Consider the following 13322-nt stretch of genomic DNA (forward strand, 5'->3'; position numbering starts at 1 on the left):
TTCTAAATTCAAAGTCAACGAACTAGATACCATTTAGTAGCAAAAAAAAAAAAAAAAAATGAATCCCCTATGAACAAAATGTGAGTTTTCTACTCTCCACTCACTTGGGGCCACGGGCCAAATGTAAATATAACATAAAGAAATAATAACATCGAAACATTTAATGTTGTTATTTTATATTGTATTGCTTCTAAATTCAAAGTCAACGAACTAGATACCATTTAGCAACAAAAAAGGTACGGTAAACGCAAAATAAATGAACCAAATACAATGCAGATATTGCAACAGACGATTGCTATTCCGATTTGGTCACATAAATAGCTAAAATATATTTCTTTACTTCCTGAATTCAATACAAACGATTCATCCTATTATTTTCATTATATTGCCCTAAATGATTCTGTATAACACGAAGTCCTAGGTCTTGGGTATTTCAAATTTTTAGTATTTTATAGTTACTATACTAATATTCTTAATCTTATGGGATCCATGCTATTATAAAAGTCTCTTATCTTAACCTTTATTCTTTTACACAAAAAATATACAAAATATTTTACATTTAATGCATCATTATCACTTGCAACGGATGTATCATAAATGCATAGTGAAAAAAAAACTTAAACAAACCCAACAATATATGAATAATAAGTTATGCAATAATGTCAACTTACTTATTTTTATGTTTCTTGCATTAAAACTCAAATTTACTTCTAAAGATTAATTATTTAGAAAACCTTTAGGATGAATTCGTTAAAAAATGTTGATGCTAAATTTAATTCTCTTATTTTTCTGAAGCAAATGACTCCTGAATTTATTTCAAATCAGACTTCGTGGTATAGTACCAACTTATATTGCTGAATTTTGTTACACTATTATTGACATATGTAAATCCAAAGAAACCGTATCCAATTCAAGGAAAGCCTAAATCTCTAGATTTAGATAAAAGTCAAATCAGACTAATTGAAATTCGCTTAATCAGCAGATTTACTGCGACCGGGGTATTTTTGTTTACCAGGATTCAATTTCCTTAAATTTGTACTATGATTAACATTAACAAATTTAAGGTAGTAAAACTTCCGTCACATAAAATCTGCAGGCTTGAAAAATTCCATTCCTCTGATTTTAGTTTCGCTTAGAATTTAGATTCCTTTTCCCTATATTTGTGTGAATTATGTCAACAATAGGTAATTTATTTGGTACTGATATCATACCTGGAATATTAATTTTCATCATCCTGTCCAAAAAGCAGCCGTTTTTAGTTCTCTAAATCGTCAGCAAAATCATCGGTTTCGGGTAACATCAAATAGGGGACAGAAAAAAATATGGTAAATTTCTCGGTTCGCTAACCTCAACATTTTATCAGTGCAATATGAAAACGCTGCTTATCACACGATTTAAAGTTATGTTTGTAACAACTTATATGTAAACACTGATGATAACTTTGCATAACCTCAAATTATGTGTTCTAATTTTGTAACGATTAGAAGGTTGTTTCCACGTTTTATTCTAACACTTCGAGATTGGTAAATTAAATTCCTTACAACACTAAACCTCACAGATAACTATGCAACAACGCATATCAGCTGGTCGACAATGACGAAAACAGGAATACCAAAATATGTAGTATTTTTTCATTAAAATGGTGTCACATTACTTTAATTTGGGCTGCGCTTTAAATAGACTAACCCTGTAGGCTACTTATTTTAGTTTATAATATTTTAAATTAATACAAGTAAACTATTTCTAAACCTCGATGCCAGAAGAAAAGGTTAAAAGAAGAAATTAATATATTTATGGTAAATACTATTTTTAGTAGACCAAGTATTGAATCATAAAAATCCACAATGGCCATGTGAGGGACATGGTATTCTGCAATTATTTGTGTTTCTTTTAAAGTGATAATTGATTAATTATTTATCTTAATAATTTTGTATAAATTAAAACGCCAGCTAATTTAATTGAGTGTTTTAAACAACAAAAACAATAAATGATTAAATCAGTTAGTAAGGTAACCAATGTGTTATCTAAATATATTAATTATACTCTATGAAAAGGAATAACATTAAAGAACCGTTAACTTGATGTGTTAATGGATTTTAGGTAAAAAAATAACTAAATCAAAGCTAATACTAACTTTCAAAGAGGATATTCTTTTCCAAGCACATTTGTGATTCGTGTTTCGTGTTTTTTAACTGATATAAAATAAAAAAGCCTGAATCATGATCGGTTCTTTCAACGTAGACAACTATACGACGTCCATTGGTCGTGTTATTACCGGGAAAACGTAGGCAAACGCTCTATATTGGCGGGAAAAGTTCTTGAAGTAACAGAAAATAAACCCTCAACTCAAGGGCCCTCGTAGACTACTTATATCCCTTTGTATCAAGGCGGGGTGACAAAACAGCCTTTGTAGAACTTTGAAAGAACATTGTATAAAAGAATCAATTGAAAATGGATGCAGATATATTATTTTCAATAAATTCTTATTATGTGTCGGTTATTTTTATGTGTAGACTACTTATATCCCTTTGTATGAAGGTGGGGCAGCAGAACAGCCTTTGTAGCACTTTGAAAGAACATTGTACAAAAGAATCTATTGAAAATTAGTGCAGCTATATTAGTTTCAATACATTCTTATTATATGTCGGTTATTGTTAATGTGTTACTATAAATATATTACTATAAATTACAAATTGTTGTGAATTGTCACTAAATAAATTTTGCTTGGAGTAGAATTAATTTATCTTCAAGTCCAGGCTTCCATGGTAGGTAGTATATTAATGATTCATTCATGTGATGACCTTGTCGAATTTGACGAACCTTCTAAAAGATACCTTCACGTACCCACCACAATCTGACCGAACTTTTTTATCATATACTCGTGTGTGATAATTATTTTAAGTTTTTTTTTCACTTAAATCTTTGACGATCTCTACCATGAGTGATAAGTTAGCAAGACAGTCGGACCTAAAAAAACAGTAACCAAACAGTAAGAGGTAATTTTAATTAGAATAAATAATTTTCAACCTAAATCATAACATACTTTTACTATGCCACAACAATTAAAGTGTTTTAAATATATTGTGTTATATTATCAACACATGAGTGAAGTTTCGTCTAGCTTTAAAAAGGTAGTTACAAAATGTAGAAAAACTTTACTTGATATGCTTCTTATTTATTTAGGATTGGAAAAGCTAAACATCCTGATCAGAAAGATTATTGTAGGAAACATAAGAAGCAAAATAAGGTAAATTAAAATAAAAGAAAATAATAATAAGCCGATTAAAACACTTTTATATTCAACAGTACGTTTATTTGTTCAGCAACATACAACTCAAATAACAGAGTGGGAAAGTAAATATTAAGTTATAAAATTAATGCATTAGTACGATTAAGAAACAAAACTTGATTTTATGCTAACATATAGTCACATGAAAAATATTTTTGTCAATAAATGATCACATATTACATGATACTGTGAAGTGTTTTTTTGTTCGTGTCAGTCATGATTTGTTTGTATCGTGCGTGTAAGCTAAGTGTGTAAAGAACACGCAGGTTTTGTTCAGGTGGTAGTTCTAAAAGTAGCTTATTCTTTTGTTATATGTACGAGAGGATGATTAGGTATATACAGTTTGTGTGATATCACTTATTTGTCAAACATATTAGGTAGTTGTATTGCTAATATAACTACTGGAGTATCTATTTTATAACCTCAGTAAGCAGTTTTATGAGCGAACATAACAATTCAGATTTTTATGACTAAATGGTGTACCATTAAACGTTAGTCCCGCCGTAGCAAACCTTCAGCCGAAGCGAAATTTGATTCGTCTAAAATAGATTTTTTTATGATCTGATTTAGATGAAATTTGGTACAAACGTGTAAACTTACATTTATTCAAACGAGTTCTCGAACCAGCATAATCGGACTATGGGAACGGGGGTTTATGGGGTAAAAATTCATTTTTCCCACTTTTGACCCTAAAAACACAAAATTTCTAAATTTCTCTGCAAACCATTTTGTTGAGCTTAAAAAAAAAATATACTTTTGTATGTTTAAGCGTTTTTGTATGCCCAATGGTTATGGAGATAATAAAAAATTATAAATGTTTTATTCCCATATAACTGTTATGTAGAATATATAAACTGTTGTAGTTTGCTTGTTTATTGATATATTTTAATCAAATATGACAATTTTGTTTATTTCATACTAACCTACCAAAATTTCAATAAAAAACACACATCTATGTTTTCCCCGTAGCAGCAAACCTAAAAACATAGACTCACGTTTACCAAAGTAGCAAGTCATATTTTACTAAATACAAGTTATATAGTATCTTTTATGCACGAGTAAATTACGTATGAAAATAACTTTTTGGATTTTTAAGTACAGTAGAAATAATACAATGTAAAAAAATTTTATGTAATGGAAATTCAATGAAAAATTACGTAAATAACACATGTAATATCTACACGTATTCTGTTTACTCACAAAACGTTAAATGAATATAATAATGATAATAATATAATATAATATAATATAATAAAATAATAATGTAAGTGGTGATCGATTTCAATTACACACTTCAACAATCATCAGACCCTTATACTATTGGCCATCTTAAGCACTGGCAAATAGGTTTCTATGGGTATAACTTGAGTCAAAATTAACTACAAGTTGCTGAGAAAGATGGAAAATGGTTTTGTGAATTTTTACACATGTAGGAAAAACTCTTTTCAAGCGATGCAAAAACACGAACTTTATTTAACTTTTTTTTATATAAACCATTCCTATATGATAAAAAATATTTTGTATCTAAATAAAAAAAATTTTTATCTAACTAAAAACTTTTAAACATGGTTTAAAGTATATGTTCAGTATTTGTAACGATTAATTACTTAATAACTTGTGTATACCTCTAAATAGTTGGTTAAATACAGTATAAATTAAATAATAGGTACAATAGTTTTCAACGGTTTTCCCTTTTTAAGTAAATTGAGAAATCTACCTAGTTTCTATCAAAATCCATACTATAATAAGCTAATATTCTGCGTGTAGCCTACATTAAAAGGGTTATTTATTGGATTTTTTAATAATTTAAATAATAATTATAAAGATACAAGATAATAAGAAATAAATAGTTCCGTTCATAAAATAAAATTTTAAATACAGGGCGTTTATAAAAGAATCATCAGGTTTTAAAACTTGTTATTGACGTTAATGTTAAACAAATATGGATATAAAACATATCAACAAAAAGGATAGCTCTTAAATTTTTCATAGATACCCCTAGAAGTGCTCAATAACCAACCGCAAACACCGTCTATTATCCGTGGAGCAAGTTTTCAATCTATGCTGTAAATTGTCCCATACACCGGCTAGTATCGCAAGGTTGGTTGATTCTACGGCATTGCGAATTCGTCCACGGAGCTCTTGAAGCGTTTGAGGCATTGGCGGTACATAAACTTTGTCTTTTACATAGCCCCATGTAATAAAATTACACACCGTAAAATCAGGAGATGTAAGGAACCATTCGAGAAGGGCCAAGTCATTATTGTTACATCTGCCAATCCACCTCTGAGGAAGCTTCTCATTGAAGTTACGAACATTGATATTAAGGAGGAGGATGAGGCAAAGTTTTCAAACTAGCGATACCACCATAATACCAACATAATGCTTTGCTATGTAGGGGGAGTCTGTCTAAAACGCCTCCAAAACTCACTCTGGACGGTTATTAAAGATGAACTTGAGTCATAATTAAAAGCACAAAATGTTTTTTTCATTAATTCTAATCATCTTGAAAATTATGAAAAAAGACTGATTATTGAGCAGCTAATTATAAAACATGGAAACATGCTTTTTAAGCACATGTTTCAAATATTAATGTGGGGAAAGAATTGGCTGAGGTACATGCCATTATAACCTGATGATTCTTTTATAAACGCCTTGTACTTCAAATTCTAACAAAAGATGTACAGTTAAGAAGTAATCGCATTCTAAGCAAAACCTTTGACAAAAATCTTATGCCACCGTACGGATTTGATCCGGATACCTCGTGGTCATCTTTTGAGTTAGCTAACCACTACGCCACGAACACCGACGGCTTCACCTAGCATCATTGTGGTAACGGTGTTCCTTACGGTAATGGTGTTCCTTACGGTAATGGTGTTCCTTGCGGTAACGGTGTTCCTTACGGTAATGGTGTTCCTTGCGGTAACGGTGTTCCTTACGGTAATGGTGTTCCTTGCGGTCATGGTGTTCCTTGCGGTAATGGTGTTCCTTGCGGAAATGGTGTTCCTTGCGGTAACGGTGTTCCTTACGGTAATGGTGTTCCTTGCGGTAATGGTGTTCCTTACGGTAATGGTGTTCCTTGCGGTAACGGTGTTCCTTGCGGTAATGGTGTTCCTTGCGGTAACGGTGTTCCTTGCGGTAATGGTGTTCCTTGCGGTAACGGTGTTCCTCACGGTAATGGTTTTCCTTGCGGTAATGGTGTTCCTTGCGGTAGGTAATGGTGTTCCTTGCGGTAATGGTGTTTCTTGCGGTAATGGTGTTCCTTGCGGTAATGGTGTTCCTTGCGGTAATGGTGTTCCTTACGGTAATGGTGTTCCTTGCGGTAGGTAATGGTGTTCCTTGCGGTAATGGTGTTTCTTGCGGTAATGGTGTTCCTTGCGGTAATGGTGTTCCTTGCGGTAATGGTGTTCCTTGCGGTAATGGTGTTTCTTGCGGTAATGGTGTTCCTTGCGGTAATGGTGTTCCCTCAAGATAAGAGTGACGTCACGCCCCCACTCGTTTGCTAAAGAGGTTCTCATCGATTCCTGACCAGGAAAACGAGACGCTATAATTTCTTGACTGGACTAATTCACTTAGTGGAGAGTAAAGTAGTAATTCCTTCCTTGCTCTCAGATACTTGTTTATTATGTGGTTTATATTCTTCATAACTCATAAGCAACCTCTACTTTGAGTACGCGTTTTGATTTTATAACCTCAAAAACGTGCAAAATTATAGTATATAAAAAAATTATATAAATACAAATTAATCCCTTTTTTATGGTATTCCATAAATCGAGAACGAGTGCACCAAATTGGATTATTCTTTATCGTTGCGTTCCTTAGTGCCAGGGGAAGGTTTGTAGGCTATGTAAGGATATTTATAATCCAACCAAACATTATTTTTGGTTGGATATATTTACTATATTTTTTTACTGCTTATACATTGGCATTGGAAAAACTTGTTTTAAAACTATACGATACAACAGTATATGTGTTTAATTTAAACCAAAAGGTGAAAGAGCTCCAAACAAAAGGTGAGTGAGCGTAGCGAACGAGCTTCAATAATATAAACATTTTAAAACATACTCGGAACATCAATAGGATTCATAAGGAGTAGTAAGAAAAACTGGATTTTAGCATGTTTTACAGAATGAAAATTAAGTTTTATATATATATAGGAAAACATTAAAAGTTTTCGTGATTGAAATCAGAGACAGCAGGGGGAAATCTGAAGTTAAAGCATTTGTTAGATTTGTTTTACGGAAAATTGTGGTTTCCAAGGTATTTCTAAGCCTGACGATTCGCATTTTTTTAATGTTTAAATGTAATAAGCTTTAGGATTTGTGTAATCAGTAATCATGTAAGCATCCTTTTGAATAAAACAAAATTACTTTTTTAATAGTGGGATCTAATTTTGAACCTTTGCACAATTAATTTTGTCTTAGCGCACAAGATCATGCCACTTAATTCCAAGTACAATCATTTTAAGATATTTAACCCTTTCAAATTACTTTTTCAAATCATTACGATAAAATGCCATATAATAAATGTCATTTCATAATGATTTTTACAGTTTAATACTTTTAACAAATCCTATAAAACATAGATCTTATTTAGCTATATATTTAGGATAAATAGCTCGTTTGCTATGAGTCATCAGTTGCATTGTATGAGATTGTACGATACCTCATGTCATACTAATAACAAATTGGAAAAGTGACGTGACTGTCAAATAATAACATGGTTGTCTACACAAAGTTTTCATTTCCTGGAACTTGTTATGGATGGCTATTTTCAGTTTGCGATTGATTTTAAACTGTGATTTAAATAACGTATAGTTACTGAGGTGGTATCTATTTCAGGATAACAATGGTATTTCCCCGTACTTCATAATTTTCATCGTGTGTACCATCGCTTAATGACCGTTAAATTCAATATCAACTTTAATCAAATGATTACGATACTGTACAAGTATATATAACCCCTCGTCAACTGATATTCTGCAATTAGTATGGTATAGGTATTATTTGAGTAATTACCGTAATTTTACAGCGTTTCCTAATGCTCTCAATATAGAAAATTTCATGGTAGGTATTACGTTTTCATGTTGATTAATTACTCGATAGCTGTAATTGAGAGAGTTACAAAATTTGGCTTGCAGTACTGTATAAAGTTTAGGTCATAAAAAAATAATTACGTATAATACATGATTTTAAAAATTTATATCTTCATATATTAATTATTGAATAGCCATTTACATATTTTTACTGAACATATAGTAAATAAACATATATTTACTATTGATCTTTGGTTGCTTTGTTGATGTTAAGCATGCATATCAATGTACTTTCACTGTGTTGGTTACAGCCGTTTAGTGAATAAATAAATAAATAAACAAACATACGCCATTGATAGTACACAGTATTATTTTATTAGGCTTAAATTCATGACTTTTAGCAAGAATGTACTAAAGAAAACTAAAGAAAATAAAAGTACAATTGGTTTTTGATAATTATTTAAAATTAATAAATAATATCTATAACACAATACGCATCAGTAACAATAAAGTGAATCATGTATCTATATGTAATTAGATTAAGTAAGCCTACTAAGATAACCTGATCAAATGGCTTTGGAGGATGTACTAACATCAATAATTAATTATGTAATGCTTACGAGATCGTCCACTAATTATTATCAATGTATATTGGTGTGGTATAAGTTAAATTTCTGAATCCAAACTTATATTTAATATACTTTATTGAGAGTAAATATTTCCAAACTGGATAAATAGTTTTTACATTATGTAAATGCACTGTCTGTTCAACTATCGTTACAATTTAGGTGGTTATAAATTCACAACTAAATCCTCAAGCAAATCCGAAACATATGTTTTATGAAAATACAACTATCATTTTGTATACGTTTTCCAAGATTATATTTGTATGAATAGGTCTTATTCCTAAAGTTATTTCACTACTATACTAAATAGTTTTTTAGTTGTTTTTTAGTTTTTAGTTGTTTAGCCAATACTAAATAGCTTTATTGATTCGAATTCCCTTTTATTACATTCCATATTTATACTTGACACCTTGATTCACTCCTTTAAAAGACTTAGGTAACACAAGACAACTAGTTAATTGGTTTATTAAATAAGTTCGTTCGTCAAATGTTTATTAAAAATTTCATAAAAAAGCCTATTTATTCTTTAAAACGTATTTATACGACATTAAAAATTAAAAATATATTAATTTAAGATATTTTGAATCTAAACAGGAATATTTGTATGACACATGTTTTTGGCGTACAATAATCAACAAAAACATATTAACTACAGCCCGCTGTCTTTAATTATATAATATGAGGAAAAAAATATTACGTTTATGATAAATATATTTAGACCCACAAAAAAAGTATTGTATATAGCGACTTTTAAAATGTATCAACATCAATTTCCTAAGGAGAAAATTATAATAGTATAGCATTATCCTCTATTTACTTATAAAATACTTGCCAACTTATCAATTTTTTAAAACCGATTCATCTAATTACAAACTGCTCTTTGTATAAAAAAAAAAAAAAAAAAACTATGCAAATTTACTTTAATGAAAGCTTTCATTAGAACAACACAAACACATCACATTTGTAATACTACATTAAAAATGTCTCTACTAATTTATAATAACAAATAAATAAATTAATTAATAATAATAATTCATAATTTCTGTAATGTATAAAGAAATTAACTATAAATTTATTACATTTCAGCTACGATTTTGTAAAACAAACAAAACCACCGGTTCCTCTACCCATGACTAGCAACTAAATATATAGGATATTTATTTTTGATCCAAGTATTGATACAGATAGAATAAAAATAATTTAGATTACGACAATGGTGTTGTAATCCTTCTCTATGATGGTTTCATGATACCATAATAACCATAACTACTACAGTATTACACGACATGACATGTGACATGTGTACAATCTTGTAACATGTCATGAGGATCATATCACGTGACAATGTGTTGACGTCACGCTTGTCATAAAGCGAAAGTGAGATAAACCCTAATAAAGAGTTCGCACGACGAATTTTAGGACATGTTTTAATATGCAAGTATGTGTTTTTTCCATGCCACTAGATTTCTAAAAGGTAGATACATTATCACAAATAAAAATGTATATATTGAATGTCTCATAATATATTCATGATAACTTAATTGCAAGTGTATTATGTTTTTCAGAGCCTATTAAATATATATTTTTTTTAAACTTATTGTGAAAAAACATGGCACTCTTTAAAGTATTTATACAAAATTTTTAAATAAAAATACTTTTTAAAAATGCCACGTTTTTAAACCCACTAAAAAGTATAAAATAATTTATAAAATTTTGAGAGAATAAATACTTGTAAGATTTAAAACGAAAAAGTGGGGCTCATGCTGATTTACAATTAACTTCACCTATTGAACTATTATGATCTATTGCATTCGTTCCACGTTTTTCGTTTTAAATCTTACAAGTATTTATTCACTCGAAATTTTATAAATTATTTTATACTTTTTAGTGCGTTTAAAAACTTGGCATTTTTAAAAAGTATTTTTATTTATAAATTATTATCTAGCTTTTAGTCTTTAATCTGTAAATATGTTAAATCTATTTTATATAGCCTCTTAATACATAACCAAACCCCAAAACCTTATTATCTGTAATCAGATGTTTTATCTTTACTTTCAGCTAATAAAAACGAGTTAAAAGCGAGCTAATAAAAACACGAGCCCATGGGGCGTAGTCCAAGGGAAATGTTAAAACTAAATGATATATTGTCATCCATTTATGAGCTATGTTTCAAATTTCAAGTCTCTAGCTCATCGGGAAGTATCAAAATTTGCAAGAAAGCGATTTAATAAAAACAAGCCCATGGGGCGTAGCCCAAGGGAAATATGAAAATTAAATTATATAATATTGCATTGTCTTTCATTTGTGAGCTATGTTTCAAGTTTCAAGTCTCCAGCTCGTCGAGAAGTTAGTATAAAATTGATTTCAAAATTTGTACCGGACAAGAAAGCGAGCTAATAAAAACGTTTTAAAATAGTACACAAGCAGGGTAGAATTTCTAAAAATACTATTTTTATTTGTTACATGCCTACAACAAGTTAACTTTTACGAGTGAAAATTATAAGTTAACGACCTTATGACCATAGGTATTTTCTATTGACGGTACTGGGTAATTGCAATAATAAAAACACAAAGCATTTGGTAAAACGTTGCATCGTCAGTTAGTTGAGCTTGGAAATTATACTTACAATCATAGAAGTGTCAAAATATGTTACGATATATACATTTTTTACATAAAAAAGCTTAACATTTTTTAGATTGAGCCAGGAAAAAACTAAATAATGTGTTTACCAGTATTAGATGGTTTAGCAAGAAATAAAAAATAAATAATTTATAGGGAAAAAACAAAATATCGATAACATTTTTTTAAGAAAAGATTTTATATACTTTCTCTTATTTATAATTACAGCCGATTGGAAATACTATGAAAAAACTTAGAACATATAACATGATCGTAATAATGATTAATAAAACATGGAACGTAAAATAACATTTGAAAAGGAAAAGTTGAGAATATTAAATTTGAAAATATTGCACCGAACAGTAGATATCTTAGCGTGCAGACTTTGACTGACATGTTTACAGACTATATTTCTCACTAAACAAGCTTCATCCCTCTTCTGATACGAGATCGAAATAAAGGCACGAGCTAGGTTGCATCCTTATTTGGATATCTAAGAAGTCATCCTTTTGCAATTAGTCTGCTCTAAAAAGAAGAAAATAACATAACTATTATGCTCTACGTCATAATATTTTTTACGTGTACTGTATTTCATAATTAGAAATTTGTAACTGGCTTTGTTCTGCCCACATAATTTAATAAAAATAACCGAAATAGTATAAGAATATGATTTGTATGCAGTAGAATTACAACAGGGTAATTTGAAATAGGTGTTGATCTAAGTATCCAACATTGGACTCTTAACAGTACACCAGGTGCTATACCAGTTTTTTTTACGGGAGAAGAGACTTGGAAAAAAGGTAAGTTAGCAGATATGACCTGGAATTTGAACATATTTTATAATCAACTATATACTTACTTCAAACTTGTAAAATATTACTCAACGTGGCGAATAAAACTGTTCATGTTGTACAGTACTAATTTACTTTATAGTTTAACATAGACGTAGGATTCAGACGGCATTGAATAGTAAACCACATCACTCATAGACATTAAACTAATACCAATGGATTTAAAGCTTTAGAAGTAAAATATTATATTATAGTCAGTTTATAAACCAACTTACCCTACAAGGTTCATATTACTCGGATCATATTAGGGATATGAATCCTCATAAATTGAATTTATGGAGCTTTCAAACATTTTATTTCACACAAACATCCCCAGACATTCACATAGGCCTATTTTAATATCTTTACAAAGAATACTTAAACAAATTTTATTAATTTTGATTACATTTTAAAACAGAATCATAGATTTGAAATTAAATTGAAACCAAACAGCATAGTACTATTTCAATTATAATCCCTTAAAATAAATCGTTAAAATTAAAAAGAGCACAACATAATCATTTATGTAAATAAGGTATAGTTTTTAAAACAAATGTGCATAAAACTTTACATAATGTCAATATTTTTTTGTAAACCAACTTTAAGTATAATTGTATACATACTATTGTCCGGTTCGTATTTTTCCACTCGCATAAGTGTCATTTGTAAATACAATTTTGCATTAAATAAAATAAAAATTCTATCAAAGATGTGTTCTAATGCATGAAAAAGTTACAAGAGAAAAGTATCTACATGCAATTGGTTTTTTATATATTTCTCATATTAAATCTTATAGTTCAATTCAACAAATACATTACTAATTTAACTCAAGCGAAGGATAAATTCGTGCAAAATGAAAGTCAAATGAAGTTTCCTGTTAGACTCGAGACAAGTTCTTAGAGTTAATCCTCTTATGCTGCTT

General features: G+C 29.7%; 1 protein-coding gene across 3 annotated transcripts in view; it reads right to left on the minus strand.

Moving 5' to 3' along the window:
- Positions 1-13322, minus strand: part of LOC128996268 (hemicentin-2) — a 420963-nt gene that overhangs the window by 145285 nt on the left and 262356 nt on the right. The gene's annotated exons all lie outside the window — the stretch shown is intronic.

Source organism: Macrosteles quadrilineatus, unplaced genomic scaffold (assembly GCF_028750875.1).
Source record: "Macrosteles quadrilineatus isolate MER2022 unplaced genomic scaffold, UCM_ALF_1.0 Scaffold_6__1_contigs__length_79288215, whole genome shotgun sequence".
Classification (NCBI taxonomy): domain Eukaryota; kingdom Metazoa; phylum Arthropoda; class Insecta; order Hemiptera; family Cicadellidae; genus Macrosteles; species Macrosteles quadrilineatus.